The 17,421-nt window shown below is 42.9% G+C and overlaps 1 protein-coding gene across 3 annotated transcripts in view; it reads right to left on the bottom strand.

The window, feature by feature from the left end:
* The window catches only part of ST6GALNAC3 (ST6 N-acetylgalactosaminide alpha-2,6-sialyltransferase 3), a 210,845-nt gene that overhangs the window by 31,520 nt on the left and 161,904 nt on the right, over positions 1 to 17,421 (bottom strand). The gene's annotated exons all lie outside the window — the stretch shown is intronic.

Raw genomic sequence — 17,421 nt, 5'->3', positions numbered from 1 at the left:
GTGCAAACACCACCGCCATGCAGATTCAGCCGTGTCCACAGGCCCGGATGTCCTCCTTATTACCGCTATATATATGAGTCTACTACCGTATAGCTATTAAAAGCTCTCTGCACAAATATTGCCGTCGTGCTTCGCACCTGTAATTTAGTGAACAGAAAATGCATGTTAAGGAGGACATTCTATTTGAGCGAAGCAGATTTGCATTCATTTGAATATAATATGCATATGATTACGGGGTCGGACCGGGAGTCTGCAGAGGAAAAATTATGAGCGAAAAAGCCTACGAACTACATCTTGTTTTAATGGGTAGAATGTAGTCTTCTGCATGTTAGAGCTAATAAGTGTTAAAAAAAATGTATTTAAAATTGCTGCTATAATGGGCAAAATAATATGGATTTGGGAAAGAGTAATGCACCATGTGCAATGGGTTTTTATAGAGCATACGTGTATATATATATATATATATATATATATATATATATATATATATATATAAATATATATATAGATGTGTGTAGAATTATCCTGGATATATACATATATAGACCAACATAACACAACAATCACTGAACTCGGGGAGAACAGCGAAAACTTCCAATGGCGTACTCATTTACGAGTCTCCATTGATTGTCCCATACAAAATTTGAATATGCAAAAAAGGGGTCCGTGGAGCCTCAGTTACGAGTCTCAAAACACGGGAATAGCCAGATATCCCTCTCTCCAGAGAAGGAAGCCCATTGCCAAGGGGTGCCTCCTAGTGGGGAGAGCACCAAACCACCCTGATACGTAGTCCCTCAGGTCCTCACTCTGTTGCGAGCTTTGGGACCTAAATAGGGAAACACCAGGGTGGCCCCTGTAAGTCTATATATCAGGATAATTCTACAATACACAGTGCAAAGAATACTCCTAAACAATGCCAAGATAATATTGCCATACTAAGCTTACATAATACCACCACATACTGCACTAGGAACAGCTTGAACCTAGTGGCGAATAACATGATAATTGTAGAATTATGGGTAAATGTCAGGTTGTGGTCTAGGTGTATATGGATGACTAATAGACAGTAAAAAAAACGATCCAACCACTCTGGAAAGTTTTCTCACTCAAGTGATATAGTTAATTTTGACAGTTCTTCATTGCAGATGAACCTGAGCGTGTGGGTACAGACTAACCCGAGTGTGCTTGAGGGTCACTCAACTCTAATCGTCTAAATGCATATCATGGTTTGTATGTAATGGAAATAATTGTGGTACAAAGGTATAATCAGGGAAATCACCCTTTTCAACATCGCAGAAGATGGTTGGATGAAGCCTTTCTGTCGTCTGCAGCGCAGAACACGCCAGGAAAACCTCATCCAACCATCCTCTGCAATGTTGGGATAGGCCCTGTTAGGGCTGAAACGTCCTTGGTCGATATCCCTGATTATACCTTTGTACCGGAATTATTTCCATTGTGTTTATTTATTTCACAAACAATTTTATGCTTCAACTGCAATTATATGACGAACTGTCAAAACAAAAGAAGTTTCTAGAGTATTCAGAACTGTTTTTACTGTCCAATGACATGATAACATATTGGTGGCCACGTCATGATCGGTTCTCATATGTGTTGACCTCTTCTTTACATGGCAAAAAGCAACATTAGCCAGCCATAGGCTTGGAGGTGTGGTGCTAGTATTTCTGATACAGCCACACTTGTTGGTTTCCGAACCACAGTATTGAAGTGCACCAAGACTGGATGAACAATGGACAGTAATCTGACTGGTGGTTGATCTGAAAGGCAAAGATCAGGTGGCCTGTTTGGCATCTAAAGAATGATAAATGTCCATACACAATAACCAGGTGGCATACCTTGCACTAAGTAGGATTTAAAAGCCGAAGACTGACAGAGGTATCCTTGAGAGCACCATGTCATTGCAAACAACGCCTTCCATGGACCAAAGAAAGTTGTCAAAGGACCATGGACGCATGACAGAAGGTCATCTGGAGTGAAACGTCTTGTATCCTTCTGAACCATCTGATGTAAACACCATGAAGCCATATCCCTTTGGTGCACCACTGGAATTCAGCAGGCAGGTCGTGGTGCCACGGCCTCGGGCAGATATTCCTGGCATGCCCTAGGACCACTGGTCATCATACCACAATCCTTTAATGGTGAACGCTATGGACCTGTTAGCTGATCATCTGCACCAAAATCTTCTGGAGGTCTTCATAAAACAAAGTGCCATCAACAAGACAATGCTCTGTGTCACTGGGCTTGGATCACTAGGGAGTGATTGTAGGATAATGAATATCCTACATTACTTTGGCACCCAAACTCACCCATCTGTAATCCCAATGAACATGCATAGGGTATGCTGAAACGCTTGGTGAGATCTGATCCACTGCTCTACAAAATGTGCACCAACCCATGGAGCTGCTGCAGTGGGCAAGGGTCAAATTGAGTATGGAGGATGTTTACCACCTTGTTGGAATAGGTTCCGTAATATCAGCCATTATCAACCACTACAGTCAACAAGTCAGTGTTTGTTGAGTGTAAAACACACCTAATATTGCATTTCAATGCTGAAGACTATAATGACTCAGCATGGTGCTGGGACCCGTCGCTGTCACCCATTATCAACCTTATGTTCGGAAACTGCCCAAACCAATGCTTCGACTGCCAGGCAGGTACAACTTTTGCTGAATTGACTTTAAAGGACTTCCTGAGAATAATTACTATGGGAAATACCAGTGGGAAGTTCTCATGGTCTATTTTGGGTGAGTAATAGACATTTTGTAAAGGTAATTTGGTCTATTTTAAAAACGATTCCCAGAGAGCGGATCCCATACCCGCATATTTCTTCAGTCAAAGTCGAACATTTCGCAAAACCTTGTGTTATCATACGGAGAACAAGAGACGTTCTTTCAACATCTTCTTCTTCATGATTAAAAGACTTGTCTGGTCTAAAAATCCCTTTCTGCAGCTTTGGTTAAGATAAAGTTGTAAATGAAAGGAATCGCTAGCATTAAAGGGCTCCAGGCTGACAGCGCTGCGCTATCAATAAGGGGAGACGGTCCGTGTGCGCCACTTAATATTCGGCTGTCTTGTGTGAGCGTATTGGCGGAGAGAACGTTAATCAATACATGTGTCATGTTATTGTGGCAAATTATTTCCAGATTATGGACCAACTGTGCTAAGAAAGCTAAGAAAATGTGACTACTTTATATGCAGCTGTAAACTTCTTGTGAAAATGTACAAAGGAAATATGGATGGTCATTTAATCCCAAGGTCCCCAAAAAAGATCCCATCTGTATCAACAACAAATTAGTGATGGCAAGTAGCGTTGTGTTGAGAGGAGAGGTTGAACTGTTCGTGTTCGGCAACGTTCCCTGAGCCTGAACGCTCGGTATTTGACTCCCGGTGGCTGCAGAGGTTTGATGGAGCCCAGGAATCCTGAAAAAATATGGCTACAGCTATCGGAGAACATTGACGAAGCTGTCTAATTCAGCCTCTCTACTCAACACAAATGGCAAATGTAATGTCAGTGTGTAGGATCATCATCGTACTACTAAACACATGGTTTATGCAAGACCACATAGTTTGATGAGGGTTGTCTGTCTTATTTCCAGAATTTGTGTATAGACTAATGGGACATATAAAAATTATTCTACAAAGGGTAAAGACTAGGGATTAAGACTAGGGACTAAGACTTTTTCAAGTTCGTTCGAACTCGAACCATCAGCTTTTCATTCACATTGAATGGAAACCCGATGATTCGAGTTCGAACGAGCTTGAAAAATCCCGATGTTCGATCATCCCTAGTAAAGACGAGGAGGACAGACAAGTAGATCAAATTGTAATGTATGGCACATCGGTTATTTCTCAACAAACAAGGGCATGCAAAAAATGGCACCTTTTCATGTTGATTTTCCCTTTAAGTCAGATTCCACTACAAACAGAAGCCATAGAACATAACCAGAAATTTAAGCCAAGCCAGACGACTCTCCAGAAGGAGAGGTCACCCATCAGCCAAGCCAGAAGGAGAGGTTACCAATCAGATAACCTCTTCTTCTGTATAGTTTTCTAGCTTGGCTTAAATCCCCAGTCATGTTTTCAGGCTTCTAGTTGGAGTAAAAAAAAAAACTGAACCGAATGGAAGACTACATTACCTCATTGGTTATTTCCAAACACACAGATGGAAAGGAGGTTTACATAGATAGCTAGTTGAAAAAAGTCCATCAAAATGATTTATTTTATACTTATAAAGCTCAAGGTGAGCTTGAAATAAACACCACTAAATGGCACAGACCAGTTTGGAATTACAGGGGTATTCCACCCATGCCCTCCCCAAACAAAAGATTAAAAAGCCCCCATGTCTTTCTCACCACCCTCCACTGACTTTTTAAACACATGTATCACTCTTGGTGCCTTGGTTGGTTTTTTTCGACTTTTTATAATCGACGTAGATGGCGCTGGCGAGGAAACTACATCTCCCGACATGCTGTGCGCCTTCAAGTGAAAGGGCCTGGGAGAGGGACAGAGGCCTAACGACAAAAGGAACCACTTTCTCGTGTAACCTCTGAATTATGGCTGTCAGTGAAAGTAGGCAGAGCAAAGGAGCCTCGGGAGAAGACCTTGGCGTCAGTGATGGATGCTGCCTCTTCAGAGAAGATGTACATCAGGCCATAATGGTGATGTGATCTGCCTGGTAGCTCTCCTGGGGGTGGCAGTCCAGCAGCAGGAGGTCGTTCCAGCTGGACTCCAAAGACTCTTGCAGCCGCCAGACTACCTTACAGGGGGGCACCGCTGCCATTAGGGGGCAACACCAGACACCACTCACCAATACAGTCTACTGACTTGAGTCTTCAGCCAGGGGAGACCTCCATGGGTACAGGGTTCCTCTGTCCACCTCCCACTGGAGACGTGAGTCAGCAGCGCTTACAACTCAGCCTACAACAGAGACAGAGGACATGTGATCTGTGTCTCGGAAGGGAGGAGGGACAGAGGAATGAGCGAGAAGGAGAGGACTCTGTCTAACAGTACCCCTGAGAGGGGGTGAGTGACCTGCAAAAACTCACAAATGCAGAGGCCGTAATAACATCCTATTATGTATATTATGTATATATATATATATATATATATATATATATATATATAAATATATGTATTATAATATATATATTATATATATATATATATATATATTATAAATATATATTTTATATAGTACTACTAAATGATGCAAAGAAGTTTTTCAGTGTAATATCCCATTGAGAGGAAATAAATTTATCTAAAGATATTATATCACTCTGCAGCTTTGCCGAAGCCCTTCGTCTTTGCAAACCAAACCTCTTATTCATCTGGTTGCCCTTGCTTGGCCCGTATTCAGCACTTTACTAACTTCTATATAACTGGAGGCCACGCTCCTCTTAATACAATATGCTGTTAGCTTTGTCTGCAGCAGACTGGCATTGGGTGCTAAACTTTAGTTTACTTTTGATAAAAGTCCAAAATGCATTAGATTTCTGGTATTTGCTTTCACTATTTTCTATAGAGAATAAGAACTGACAGCATGGGCGGCTGCTTCCTTGTGCGTCATTGATTCTTACATCCTGGCCTGGCCTTGAGGTGCATTTAAGAAGTGCTCAGGGTTGAGCTGGAAGTCTGAAGGTTACCATTATTCTGTCATAATACGCAGTATATTTTTTGATTAGCGCTTCATTGTTGTAAATGAACAAAGTGTCTTATAATTGATACAAATGACTTTGTACGTGCTTAAATGTTCCTCAAGTGGCTGAATGCTATATAAATAGTTGACCTTTACTCGCCACTTGCCACCTGTAGAATAATACCGCTATACACTGTAATGAGTTGGCCATTTCAGCTAAAATCATTGTGAATTCCATAGATGATCATTATCATTGGGAGGTCATACTAAAGAGCTCATTGACCTTTAGCATGGGGCATGCCTGATACGCTACGCTGCATTTCCAATTTTTCAGTTGACAAATTTTTGCCCTGCTCAATGAACGAGACTTCTAAAGCAAGTAGGGTATTAACATTGTTGACAATCCTTATGCACGATAGATTATCCAATAAAGAAGTATCCCTTCAAGCTTGGCGACATCCTTCTCGGGAGGTGTCCTAGGAGAAGGGGTACTTTTATTGATCTTGCCGAAATCCAATGACCATGGTTTCCTCCTCCCTGCCATGGCTCAGCCGCTATGGATCCTCTGCGCCATCTGTTCTTTAAGGCAACTGGTGGCGGAGATGGCTTTTGTTACTGCGCTTACTCCTAAGGTAGATCCTGACTATGCTGGTGTTTGTCTTTTGGATTCCATTCCTGGTTCTGCTCCATTATGGACCATGCATGACTGGTGGTGGAGATGGCGTCATGCCTGATGGCTTTTGTTACTGAGCTCACTCCTAAGGTTGGTCCTGACTATGCTGGTGTTTGTCTTTTAAATTCCATTCCTGGTTGTGCTCCATTCCTGACCATGTATTACTGGTGGCGGAGAGGAGGTCATGCCTGATGGCTTTTGTTACTTAGCTCACTCCTAAGGTTGGTCCTGACTATGCTGGTGTTTGTCTTTTAAATTCCATTCCTGGTTGTGCTCCATTCCTGACCATGTATTACTGGTGGCGGAGAGGAGGTCATGCCTGATGGCTTTTGTTACTTAGCTAACTCTTAAGGTTGGTCCTGACTATGCTGGTGTTTGTCTTTTGGATTCCATTCCTGGTTCTGCTCCACTATGCACCATGTATGACTGATGGTGGAGATGGCGTCATGCCCGATTGCTTTTATTACTGCGCTTACTCCTAAGGTAGATCCTGACTATGCTTGTGTTTGTCTTTTGGATTCCATTCCTCGTTCTGTTCCATTCCTGACCATGTATGACTGGTGGTGGAGATGGCGTCATGCCCGATGGCTTTTATTACTGCGCTTACTCCTAAGGTAGATCCTGACTATGCTTGTGTTTGTCTTTTGGATTCCATTCCTGGTTCTGCTCCATTCCTGACCATGTTCCCTGTTCAGCTTCTGGACTTTGACATTCAAGGCCACTCTCTTAGTAACAACTCTTGTCTACGTCCCTGACTATGCTACTGACACCACTGCTGCCAATCCGTAACTTACTGGAGACCTCAACCTGGGTATGTTTCTGCAGCAAAGTCCACTGCTCCAGGGAGGGTTATGCGTGAAACTAAGGAAATCTTGGAGTTGAAAGATTGTACCAAAATGGTAGTCATCATGAAACATCTGAGGCCGATGAATTATCAAACTGAGCAATCATTATTATTATTCAAACAAGAGGTCTGACGGCTCCATTAGACATTAGATACTGAAGTCAACTGATTCTAGCACAATGGATGGTAGTTTACATCTAACGTCTAATGTCCATGGAAGGTTTATTTGAGCATAAACCCAAATGTTCCCGTAACAGATTGTATTGGTACTATGCGCTTCTTACTAATGAGAACAAATTCTCTTCTATTAGAGTACTTTGAAGCAAGCATGGCCTCACTTAGTGTACACGAATAATAGACCGTAAATGCATTTACAATATGAAAAGCCTGATCTCTCAGGCAAGGTTGGGATGCCGAGCTTCACATAGAAAAATAATAGTTTATATTTTATTCAGATTCTTACTTTATTTTCATAACAATTTTACTGATAACTTAAAGGGGTACTCCGGGCAGGGGCCTTTTTTTAATATATGCCTGGGAATACGTCGTTTGAAAATAAAAAAAAGTGCCTGGCTTAGAGGGCCTGCAACGTCACGGAAGTGGTCGAAAAGTGGCAAGGGTCGGTAAGATACCGCTGGAGCTGCAGAAGCCAGGGAGGTAAGTGCAGTTTATTATTTTCAAATGATCGCTGACTGTACCACAGCTCTGCTCCAGGTGCAGGGAAAAGCTGGGTAAGGCCCTGGAAAACTTTTCCAGGCACCCGGGGTGGAGCGGCACAGAGCGGCAGTGAGTTAAAAGGGTGCGGGATTTTATTTTTGATATAAAATTATATTTTAAAAAACTTTCCTTTTAAATTTTTTTTAAAAACTTTACTTACCACAAGAGGGCTTTGACATGAAAGCTCCAGATAACTCATATAATACACAGCGTTACTACCGTACTATATTGTACTATGCCTGTCAACTATCAAGCCCTGACAGATGAACTGTACGGCCTAGTAGGCACAACCCAAGAAAAGATGAACAGGTATACATGGACTGCACAACAAAATGTGAAAAAAATAACAATAAAATGCAAAAAAAAATTGGTATAAAATATCGTATAAAGTGCAATGAACCCCATGGTGGCTATAAACATTAATGGTATTGTTACTCCAGAGTGAGTGGGGGAACAAGACGCCCCACGTGTTCTGTCCTCCAAGAGAACTTCCTCAGGGATAGTAGGTGCAAATACATTGCATACCTGTGGGGCGTTATTAGGTCCCCTGCGCCATGGAGATCTATCCAGGTCCTGGCAATAGTGATGGATGGGGTGACAGATGTCCATAAACCACTTAGATGCTGCAATCACAATTTGACTAAAGCATCTAAGGGGTTTAACCATAAGGATCTACTGGTAGTGTAGGAACCGTTCTGAGCTTCCATGATATTTGGTACTGGAGACGAGTGCTGGGATATTCTTGCCATGAAGATAAAAGACTATTTTGTGGTCATCAAGGCTGATTAGTAGTAGGTGAATGCCCTCCCACATTACTGTTATTTAGGTAATTTTGCATGGGACTGCTTAATTTAGAAAGTTCTTTCTATTGTCTCGTTCTGGGTTCTTTTTCTTTATGTTCCACCAAATACGTGACCCAATAAAGTATCTAGTCAATTATATAGTTACTTTTGGATGTGGAGCATAAATCTTAATTAGGATTTTTTTTTTTTTGTAAGGGCGTCCTGATGTAGACTTGTTCATGTAAATCACGCAGCCAATTAATCTCGCCGGCTCGGCTCCACCGCATCGGCCTCATATTTTAATGATTTTGTTACTAATTAAATACTATTGTTTACAAGACTGAATTTCATTAATAGTATTAATCCAAAGCCTCCTCCCCGGCACCAGTCACCGCAGCTGGCGAGAACGTTCTGTGCAAGCGTGATGAAGCGGCAGATGAAAATATGTTATTATTCCTGTCCTAAAGCCATTTACATCAGTCTTCACCTCATGTAGACAGCTGACAATTAGCTGAAGTTACATAGGAGCAAAGCTAAAGAATATGGAAAAGCATCTGCAAAGTGCTCGCCGCTGCCTAGGCGGACGTATGCATGCTACATGGGATAATGAAATTAATGGCATTTGCCCGTGAACGTGGGCGACGGCTGCAAAATATCACCGAATGATTTTTCAGACTTCAGCGGTAATAAAGGCAGCACATTATTCAAGCATTGCTGGTGCGTCCTATTGATGTAGATAGGGATGCTATAGGAAAGTTAGGGGACTACATTCATACACACCCATACATACCACAATATTTATGCAGCGCCATCTGATTCCGCAGCACTTTACATGGAGAGAACATACAAACTCTCTGCAGATTTTGCCCTTGGAGGGATTTGAACCCAGGACCCCAGCACTGCAAGCCGCCTTAAAGTGTCACTGTCGTTTATTTTTTTTATTTTTTTTGCAGAAATCAATAGTACAGGCGATTTTAAGAAACTTTGCAATTGGGTTTATTAGCCGAAAAATTTATTTTTATCACGAGTTTGAAGCTCTCCCTCCTGTCTTCATTGTTTTTGATGGAGAGGGGAGGGTTGGAGGGAGATGAGGCACCAAACCAGGACACCAAAGAGTTAATTTACCTCTACATCACTGGGCTATCTCCTCTGAAGTCAGCACTGACCTCCCTGACCTCTGAATACCAGCGTTTATGCAACTCCCACTGTGTAATCCTTTGTTCTCTGCTGGCAACTAATCTCCCTCCTCCCTCCTCCCCTCTCCATAAGTTAAACAGGGCCCGACTGCTGTAAAAGAGTCGAGATTTCCTGATAATGAACAGTGAATGAGAGAGGGGGGGGACCTGGGGAAAGTCCTCATAAATGCAGATAATGGCATATTTGCCTAATAAACCCAATTCCAAAGTTTCTTAAAATCTCCTGCTCTCTGCCTGGATGGAGTGGACGGGTTCCACATCTGATAGACATTCGCATAAAGTAGATTGAAATTACCCTTTAAAGGTGATGGGTGGGACCCCCAACGATCAAGACAACAGTGGTCTCTCACCCCCCTCATGCCAACAAGACAATAGTGGTCCCTCACCCCCCTAATGTGAAAAAGATAACAGTGGTTCCTCACCCCCTCGTGAATGGGTCGGCAGACGACCATGCATGCTGCCTTTCCATCTACTTACTATGCCATTGCCGAAGATAGCCGAGTAGAGCGCTCACCTATCTGTGGCAGTCCAAGTAAGATTGAATAGAGGTTAAACTTTAACATGATGCGAATGGCAGCTGCAGGTGGCGGCCATGACAGTCTCATGAGCAGGCAGGGGGTACAATTCACTGTCAGGTCCCCTATTACATTGGTCCCCCATATATCACTTGAGTGTCTTGTCTCTATGGGGGGATTGCTACTGGCTAGGGATGGTCCGAACCTGCTGAGGTTCGGGTTCGTATGAACCCGAACGCTCGGCAGCAGATTCCCGCTGTCTGCCCGCTCCGTGGAGCGGGTGGATACAGTGGGAGGAACGCCTGGAAAACTGGGATACAGCCTATGGCTATATCCCAGTTTTCCAGGTGGTCCTCCCGCTGGATCAGCAGACAGCGGGAGTCATTACTGAGGGTTCGGGTTCGTACAAACCCGAACCGAACTCGGTTCGGACCATCCCTACTACTGGCCATTGACAAGAAGACATAGAGTTATATGAAATAATTGTTCATTATCTGCAGCCACCACTAGGATTAGATCTGACTGTGAGAAGGATTTTTGTTCTAAAAACAAAATCATGTTCATAACTCAGAGTGACCTACTTAAAGGACAACTCCCATGAAAAACTTTTTCCAGTAAGTGAAGCACATTACAAAGTTATATAACACTGTAATATACTTCAATCACCTGTCTGTCCTCCTTCCCTATCTTTTCCCCCCTCAACCCCTCACCAGGAAGTGTAAGAAACTCCTTCATACTGTCAGGATGGTATCTTTTCGGAGCGTTATGCGTCTCTCTGCTCGTGCTGTGCGGCCGAGAAGGCGCTGATATTCTCTTATTCTGTTCTGTGTTTTGTTTTGCTGTGTGTGAACTCTGGTTTATTTGCTCTCTTTGGGAGACACACCCGACTTCACATACTGAGTTCTGTCTGGCCATGTCAGGGTTAATCTGTGTTCTGGTTCTGCTGGGACTGACAGGTCTTCCTGCCAGTGGATCTGTTTTGTTCTCAGCTGTCTGTGCTTGGAGATCAGGGGGATGAACCAATTACGTTCTGGATCAGAACCCTGGCCTCCTATATAACAAACCTCAGTCTGTGCACTTATTGCTGGTTATTGACTTTGTCTCTGCCCGCTTGTATCTTCTATGTATTTGCTATCCCTGATCTTTGCCTTATTCCTTGACCTCCCTTGCTTGCCGCCTGCCCTTGACCATATTGCCTGGACTTTGACTACGTTTATTGGATTGTGACTATTTTTCATTGTGTTTGTCTGTCTTGTATTTGTGTTCCACCTAGTTAGTGCAGGGACCGTCGCCAAGTTGCTCGCCGTAATCTTAGGGCGGATTGGGGCAAGACAATGGGCGGGGCTGAGCTTAGGGCTCACTGTCTTGTCTTGTCCTGCTGTCCGGTTCCTGACACATCCCTAATTACTGTCGTCACCAGGCTCCTCTATCAGCTCCTTCTAGTGACGATGTGTCATCAGCAGGAGGGCTGCTCTAGCTCCTGTTACACCAGCCTCCCCCTCCCCTGCCTGGTCAGGTGACTCAGCTTGCTCAGCTCCCATTGGCTGAGTAACTGTAAGCCATCTGACATTCTGCAACTCAATAATGACTCGTGACTGACTCCTGGCACATAACCAGCTACAGGACCCCCTCCCCCATACTCCCTCCTGCCGCTGAGTGCACTCAGTGAGTGAGTGAGTCATGTCACTTGTTATCTTCCCTCACTCCCCCCATGTCAGCTACACAGACCCCGTCTTATCTCTCCCCTGCTGCCCTGACCTATTTAGGGACGGCGATCCTGCAGAATGTACACTACAGTGAGGTGAAAGTATGTGTGTGAAGCTTCAGTGTGTGTATATAGCAGCCTGACTGAAGAGAGCGAGAGGGGGTCATGTTTAGTGTATGATGGGAGTTGTAGTGAATGGAGGGGCAGGCACTTGCAGTGTCACAGCAGGGGGCTGGCTTGTCACAGCAGCCAAAGTGCATCATGGGAAGCTGAAACCAGGAAGCAAGGAAGAAATGAAGAACAAGACTAGAAATCAGAAGGTACACAGACGGAGGGAAATTCAAACAGTGACAGCTCAGGAGGGATGATAAGTATAAAGGCTAGGTTTCTGATTGGTTTTTGTTTTTTTTCCTTAGCGCGGGAGTTGTCCTTTAATATATACATAGCGCACTTCCTGTTTTCTGACTTTTTTTTTTTTTCTCAAAAAACAGGAAACAATCAGAAAACAGGAAGTCCTGTGTATCCCAGGCCATCTGAGCGCTCACAGAGAGAAGGCAGTCATGTGATGGACAGACACATTGAGCCGTGACTCTCTGTATTGGCTGGAATTCCTGGGTTTAGTCTGTTTTTTTCAACCAGCACAAGTCAGAAAATCTGCCTGCAGGAGACTAGACCTGGATTTCTGGTAAGTTCAGCTTTGTTTTACAACATGGTAACAACAACAAAAAAAATGAATGTATATTACAATCTTGCTTTATATCACATCTACTGTTGATTTAGATTTTGAAAGTTATAACGACAGGGACTTTTTAAAGAGGCAATAAACTGAACACAAGTTCACTTTTAAAGGGCATTTCCCACTCATTCCAGGGATGATTGTGTCCCCGTTCTCAGAATAGGTAGGGGCACTAGCGACTGCAACCCTCAGGGACTTTTTATCACATATCCTATGAATTGGAGATACCAAGCTGAAAAAGGAATACAGCTTTAGGACCTTGCCATGCCTAGACCTAAATTAGACCTAACAAGGTTTAACCATGAGCATATAAGAGAGTCTTTACAGTACGAGCAGTGCCACTATGCAATTTTCTGCCCACTATTTGCATCGATTTCTAATAATGTTACAAGCTGATATACTTATAATAGATCACTCATATCTTCGATCAGGGGATTTTTTCAAATTAAATAAAAATTTTTTTTTTTTCCCAAAACAATTGTATAGAATCCTTTTCCTCTCTTACTTTATCTCTCGCCGAGCCGGTATTAAGCAAGGCACTGATCAGTACAGGTATCATTACTGAACCGCGATGCTGGACTCTGTAACATTGATTAAATTCAGTCCATGTCCCGAGCCCGATAAATCTTCCGCTACAGTAACACATCAACTCTATCTCATAAAGAGCCGAGCACTCAACTATGGGAAGTTTTCTTTCTCCATCGTAGATGTTTCAATCTCCCCCGAGACCTTCATGAAAAGTTTCTACTGTCAGTGAAACTCTCAAGGTTTGTGGGGTCAGGTTGGAGGAACACAAAAAAGTTCTTAATTTGAAATGACCCACTCAATAACATAAATGATTTTATGAGATTCATTTGTTACTTTCCTTCATGTGTGACGCTCGGCCCGGCGAGTTCATCTCCTGAAGGACACGCCAGACACTGATAAATGTTTATTTTGATTCAATGACACCTACACTTTCCAAACCATCCGGCTCTATTCCCTGTAGGACGTCTGGGCTCTATGAATTTTTATATCTTCACGTGGTATTCTCCGGAAAAAGAGGCCTGTGTATCGGACTGTGTAAGACAAGCAATCCTCAAGTTCTCTCAACTGTTCTTAATCTTTATGAGACAACAGGGTTGATTGTAATTCCAAAAGTTTGGGCGCCTCATGTATCAAAAAACGACTTCAAAGAAAAAGTCGTTTTGTTGACCGTAGCAACCGAGAGACTGGAAGAAGAAGAATACTGAGATTCGATTGGTTGCTGTGGGCAAAAATGACCCAGTTTCGCTGGAATAGTTTCCTACATGAGTCACTGTATGTTTTCATCTTTCCAGAGAAATTATTTAAAGGAAGAAAATTATTTAAAGGGAAACTCCAAAAAGAGATTTTTTAGTAGGGTAACACAGCGCTGGGGGAAAACCAACATGATCCATATAAACATCTGGGGAGACGGGGGCACCCTGATGAAATTTCTTTTTAAAGGGAATTTCTAGAACCAAAATAGTTGCAGCCCCAGTCCCCATGATAAAAAAAACTGTGATGGTCACGATGTTATGTCCATGTGGTCATTGACCCTGGCCTCTGGTATTGTTATATAATCTCGTTGCATGGTCCAAGTCTCATTTGATCTTCCGAATAAAGCCCTATATTTTCATCTACTACAGTGCTATCACTAAGTGCTCCTATCTAGCATTGACAGCCTTCCTTTATAATTGTGCACACAGAGATAGATGCCAATCACTGGGTAGCACCGCCCACTAGACTTCTAAACTCAGATTTATAGGTTACTAAATTACTAATTCCACAAAATTTTCTCCTAACACACATGTATATATAAACTCCTTAGTTCCTCATACTTTATAACATGCTGCCCAGAACAGGACCGCCCACTGGACTCCTAGACTCAATGAATCAATTATTAGGTATATTTAATCTTTCCTGACAAACATGTATACTAGAGATGAGCAGACTTTTTAAAAGTTTGGTTCAGCAGGTTCGCCAAACTTTAATGTAGAGTTCGGGCTCGTCGAAACCGAACTGTAAACTAATCACACTAAAAAAGCTAAACGATTGCAGGCATTTAGCTGATTCACTGCGGTTCCAAAAGTTCACTTATGATACTTACCTGTCCGCACTTCCCCCGTGTCCTTCTCCTCCAGTCCCGTCCTGGCTTCTCTGGTGGCAGCAAATTTAGCCAATCACTGGCCGCGGTGCTGTCCTGTGGCAGTCAGACAGTGATTGGCTGAGTGGAGACCCACTAGAGGACACTGGGGGAGTGTGGACAGATAAGATTATCTTCTTTTTTGTTTTTTAGATGTGCGGCTGCCATCTGCCCCAACTTGTTCAGAACTTTGCAAAAAGTTTAGTTTGGTAGCAAACTGAACTTTTTGCAAACTTTGGGAACGAATCTAGGTTCGGGAGGCTCGGCTCGCTCTTCTCTGATGTCTACCAATCTGCTCAGCGACTCCTGATCTATAACAAGCTACCCACAGGAGGACCGCCCACTGGACTCCTTGGCCAAGAATTAATTCTTTCCAGCCAATAAATCCATTAATCTGCTCAGATTTCTATTGTCCCCCACAGACTGGACGGCATTTTAGAAGTGATAGTGTCCTTTAAGGGGTTGTCTTCTTTAAACAACCCCTTTCCACATTCCCCATTAGTGTATGGACCTTATAAAATGGCAGCTACAGGGGGAAATAAGCAAAAACAGTCTGCCTAGAGTCCCAATCGATATGACATCTCTCATATTAAGAGGTTGTCAATGATGAGACAACCCCTTTAAGGGGAGCAATAGTTTAGGCAGCCATGCTTTGCTATGTCTACGTGTTGTATTTCATCGCAGACAATGGTTTCCAATATTTTTGGGTAGGAACAATTTTAGAGCTCTGAAATCTATAAAATAGTACGACTAGTACCAGACCATACAGATAATGGGGGCACACTCAGAGGATCGGTACCCAAGCCCAGCAATCCATCTTTAGCTCTAATACCAAATGTTCCATTACTTCTCATGTGCGCAGCAGATAACAATATGGATATACTCCATTTATTTAATGAGCTTACTAAGCCCGGCGCTAAACAAATCAATACAATTAGTGCTGCCTCTTCATCACTGCAAAACTTTCACCGCAGACACATCCTTTAATTATTCCTCCGCTGTCACAATAGATGACTGCTGTTAAAGGGGTCGCTCCAATAGCCGGGCCTGAGATAACCCTCTAATGCCAAATGGCTGCCGTAGCGTACGTGAAAATCTTGTAATGCAGGTTAATGAGGTCTATCCTTGATCTGATACTCCCATTTAGCTCAAAAAGTTTTGGTCACTTAACTTTTTGGATTCTTAGTTTTGAAGCTGGTGGGAAAATCCAAAGACCTGATGAAGACTGGTTCTCCATTTAGGCCATGTTCATATGGCGTATAACAACGGCCGTTCTGGGTCACAGAACGGCCGGTGTTACTGAAGATTACTGCAGTACCAGCCGGATTAACTCAATTTCTGGTGAATTTGGATGTGCGCCTGCATCCCAATTTATCACTGCACACAATGGAGCACGCGGCCGGAGCCGCACGCTCCGTTGTGTGAACTGACATGTTCTGTGCGGCCGCTATTCAGCGAATAGCACCCACAGAAAACTGACATGTCCTTTTTTCGTGTAGCCGGATAGGATCCCGGCCAGAGTGTAAGCTATATGTATATGCTCCAACCGGGATTCCATTAATTCCAATACAACATATGTTTAGCATAAATCACGGCCGTTGTTGCAAATTGCTACAACGGCCGTGGTTTATGCCAAACATACGTTGTGTGAACATGGCCTAAGCTTGTTTTCCTGACTTCGGAAACAACAGACTGGAAGGGATTCATAAACCTCTATAGAAACATTTTGTAAACATGATCTGTGCAAGGAATAGAAGGAGGACAGTTGTGACCAATACCGACTGTGAACGGATTGATCCTGTCTTACCTCTCTACTGCTCTGATGACCAGGAGAAAGGTGATGAGAATTTTTTTCCCCTACAGAACAGGAAGTGCCGGCCTATTATTAGGCTTAGTGGCCAGAAGGAAAACTTCAACTTTTTAGTTTAATTCCCCGCTGGGTCATTTTTTTAATTTTTTTTTTACATCCCAGATTAACAGAATCTGCCATAGTAGTGGAAGTTTATAAAATAATAGATGACTAGTGCATTTTCTAACTACAACTAGCGCGTTCTAGATTTTCTAGGACGAAAATAAACAAAGCGGCACTGCGGCTACATGTGTAGGAATGGAAATATTATTCCGCCCGTATGTAAATGTATCCAACCTCTATTGCACGCTTAATATGCAAATTTACTGATCACACAATGTAACATATGTAAATCCGCCTACCACTGACAAAATCAGCATGTAAATGGAGGAACTCCCACAATCAGGAAGTAAATGTATATGGCCCCCCTGACCTAATTAGTATGCAAATGTACTTAAGATACTGATACCATTAATATGTAAATCTCTCCTCCATGGGCGGAATGAGGATATGACAATACTCGCTCCTCAATCAGACAATTCAATTCAAACAATCAGTTTGAAAACATTATAATGAAACGGTATTAATATTCCTGGTATTGAACC

The sequence above is a fragment of the Dendropsophus ebraccatus genome, chromosome 8, assembly GCF_027789765.1.
Source record: "Dendropsophus ebraccatus isolate aDenEbr1 chromosome 8, aDenEbr1.pat, whole genome shotgun sequence".
Classification (NCBI taxonomy): domain Eukaryota; kingdom Metazoa; phylum Chordata; class Amphibia; order Anura; family Hylidae; genus Dendropsophus; species Dendropsophus ebraccatus.
This window is presented reverse-complemented; position numbering and strand designations above follow the sequence as displayed.